Raw genomic sequence first — 4,196 nt, 5'->3', positions numbered from 1 at the left:
ATACCAATAAACAAACTAATCACTATCATATAACAAAACTTTATAAAATCTTATTTTATATTTGTTGGTGTTTTGTTTTTGGTAGATACAAAATAAATAATAGTGCCTAGTAGAATAACCCGATAAATAACATAAAAATTCAACAAAAATACATCATAATATTTTGGTGTATATACGCCACTAACTAAAAAACATATGCATTCAAAATATATGGACTACACCAATATATAAACCACTAATTAACCAATAATTTAACTATAGGCGAGTACCTACGTATGGTGCAAAGCAATTGAGAACAATATAGTTTATGTTTTACAAATTCCATCCAAAAAATACCAATCAATAAAGCTATAACAATATATATATTTATAAAAAAAAATCAATAAAACCAATAAATATACTTTAAAAAAACCATAATCGAAGCAATTATTATGGTGAATACCAGTTTCATTCCATCTCCCGTCGTGCTGAAAAAAATCCATTGAACACATTTTCAGAATAGTGAAGGTATAGAGTCTCATTTTGATTAGAATTATGAGAGAGAAGCAATAACTATATTAGAGATATTTATGGAAGGTAAATAAAAGAGGGGGAGAAAATTAAGGAATTAAAAAATAAATTGTGGGTTGTCATGCTTTAATTTCCGATTTTTCTTTTTCTTTTTATTATTTATTTTATTGTTCCGATTTATTTTTTTAACATATTTGAATAATTTAAGGAAGGTAAAATTATTGGAGAAATTTATGGAAATCGGGATAAGCGTGGCTGATTTGGAATTTTTTTAAAAAAAATAAATTCTACTTTTAAAAAAAAAATATTACTATATAATTGAAGAAAAAAGTATTGCTATGTTGGTGTAAATACAATTGTTAAGTTGTATACTTAAAAAATCGGCCCTTATTAATACTATATATGAAAATTCATGACATTAGTAATATATAATAAAATGCATAACTAATACCATAAGCTAAAAAAATGTGCCAACCAAGATTAATATTATACAAAATGAATGTATTCATTATTTTTTTCGAATATATTGTATCAAACGACCCGTTACTATATATATTATTTTTTTCCAATTTATATATTTTACTTTTTGATATTTTTACTGTTAAAAGAAAATATCCTTTTTTCTTTGACATAATACATAAATAGGTCATTTTACTTAATTTTAACGGATATTTATGTCTTTCAATTCCTGATGTGCATAATTAGACGTTTAAACTGTTATAAAGCTAAACAAATAAGCACTCACGTCATAAATAACAAATGTGTGAGATGCACATATCCTACCTAACAAGTCACATGCAATTTACCATATAGAGTATGTGTATCTGCTTATTCAAATTTATTGTCACACCCCTTTTTGCGCACGGCGGCGGAAGGGTTTTTCCAATTTAAGTGACGGTATTGATTTAGGGATTATTTTATTTTCGTTTCAGAGTCGCCACTTGGAATTGAGTTATAGTGTTCCAAGTCACCTTTTGTTTAATCCCTAATCAAAAGGAAATAACTCTTTATATGGTCTGCGAACTAGAAATTCGGGTAAGGAATTTTGTTGACCGAGGGGAAGGTATTAGGCATCTCTCGAGTCCCGTGATTCTAGCACGGTCGCTTTTATTGACTTTTACCTACTTTAAATAATTTGTGGATATATTATTTTCAGGTCATGACTTGTTTGCATTTTTATTGTTGAACTTTTATTTGGTCTCAAATCGGATGCATAACTGCATTTTCGACTTTTGACATATAAATAGCTTATGAACATAATTGTTTTCTTCTCTCGAGTGCATCACCTAATTTTATCTATAAGTGATCTTATTTTAAATTAATGAAAGTTATTATATTTTTGGACAAGGTGCGTCACCGCATTCTTGAGTCTTTTTTTTCATTGTCTCAAAAAAGATGCGCAACCGCATTCTTAATTTTTTACAGATATTTTTAACGTGCATAAAACTCATCTAGTATTATAAGAAAATATTAAATAAAATCAAATAAAATAAAACAATCTAAACTTCTAGGATACAATATAAATTTTGGATTATCTTATATTCTTTTATTTTTATTCACCCTTAAAGTTAATGTTAAAATTAGGCCTACACATATTATATTTTTATTTTTATTTTTTTTATCTTGAAGTTAATGGCGAAATTAGGCATACTCATATTGTACTTTTTATTAATCCAACAAAACAATGGCGAATTGTTAAAATAAATCTCATTCTTTATTTAATAAATAAAACAACAATAATTTTGTGAACCCAATAATTCCTACTTTATCATTATTAGCATCGAAATCAAGAAAAGAACAACATCATGATCCATTCATTTTAAGACGATCACAACTAATGAACAAAAATAGACAAATACAAATAACCACCAATAAAGTTACTTTCATTCATTAAAGAGATATAACACTTAACACATTCTTCATTTTAATCAAATTATGAATAAAATAAAAGTGTAAGAAAACTTATCATAATAATTACATCAAATTCCATGAATAAATTAAATAAGAAGATAAAGTAAAGTTGAATACCACAAAATCTTAACCGAATCTCGATTAGAACACTCACAACTTTTGTAGGTTGTGTTGATATGAAAAAAATGGGTAAGGAAACAAAGATGTGAATGTGTTGGTGAATTTTTAAAAGAAGAATAAAACAAGGAGGTGTATTTTTTGGTTTTTTGTATATGCAGATTGTGTTTTTTTCTTGTTTCTTTTTTTTCTGTCCGTTTGTGTTGCTGTGTTGTTTTCTGGTTCCCTATGTTTTTTTTTTTGCGTCCTTTTTTTTTTTTTTTTTTTTCTGTTGTGTATGTTGGTCAGTATATAGGTTGAAGGGGTGTGTTGCTGATGTTTAGTGGTGTGTGGTACGTGTGTGTGGTTGAGGGGAGAGATGGATTAATGTGGGATTGTGGGGTGAGTGTGAGTGAAATGGGTAGAGGTTTAAGGGGTAATGGGTAGTTTAGGCTATTTTTTATTTTATAAATTAAATATATATAAAAATTTAAATTAGTTAGTTTGAACTAAAAAGTTAAATAGCCAATCTAAAAATATAATTAAAAAACATTGGCTTATTTAGTAAAATCTAAATTAAAAGAATACATATTTTTTGTAAGTTTTCATTTCTTTTTTAAACAAGTGAAAAATAAAACTCACCTTAAAAAGTAATTCTATTTTTGTTGTTTTCAAATCTTTAAAATAAACTTAATAAAATAAGATAAAAGTCAAAATATTTAATTTAGATTTATAAAATATTTAAGCTCTAAAAATGGTGTTAAACTTAAGTTCGGTCGAAAATTACGTGTCTACATTTATAATAGATTAAATGCCTACTTATGCATGCAAAAACATTTGAATGCACAAATATCAACTAATGCTAAATTAAAATACATATTTATGTATTCTACTTTTTCATTTTGACAATTCTTTGAATTTAACTTTTTTTTATGTCAATTTAAATGCACAAGATCGAGAAATATTTTAATACCTTCAATATATTTTTAATTCAAAATTATATGATTTAGATATCTTTTTGTTTTCTCAAATTTTATGTTAAGTAAATCGAAGAAAATACAATTTATTTAAGCCAATGAGTGGAAGTGTTCGTTGGAGAATGGGGTCACCAATGCGTTTGTCCACTTGTGAGTAAAAAAAACATTTTTTTTTTCAAATTACCAAAACAAATATATCTAAAGCTAGTATTCTTTGAAAATAATAATAAAAAAACATAATAATGAAATCATACCAAATACACATAATATTTTTAAAGAGGACAAGAACAATGCAACCAATCACTTCTTATTCCTTGAAAGTGTTATTAAAATTGGACCACTGCTTCTTATTTTGAATCGAACGTTAGTTCAAGTGCTATTTTCATTAAAAAAAAGAAATTGATTTCAAATTTATTGCATTTTTTAAAAAAAAATTGTGACGTTTTTTGAGGTGCAAATTATTAAACTTCTGAACAATATTTAAAGTATATATTATTTTTTAATCATATTGACTTGACAAAAATAAAAAAATTACATAAATTCAAACTGAAAAGATATTAAATTGTGAAATATAATAGTACTACTATTATTGTGGTAGTTGACATGCCAACGCGGCAACACCATGAGGCGCGTGAAGTAAAGGCCATTCAAAATTTTTATGCTGTTGGATAATGCGTTTATCGGTTTTTTTTGTTGATCTTT

The sequence above is a fragment of the Solanum stenotomum genome, chromosome 3 (genome assembly GCF_019186545.1).
Source record: "Solanum stenotomum isolate F172 chromosome 3, ASM1918654v1, whole genome shotgun sequence".
Taxonomy (NCBI): domain Eukaryota; kingdom Viridiplantae; phylum Streptophyta; class Magnoliopsida; order Solanales; family Solanaceae; genus Solanum; species Solanum stenotomum.
The sequence above is the reverse complement of the archived record's forward strand: the minus strand, read 5'-3'. Positions refer to the sequence as shown.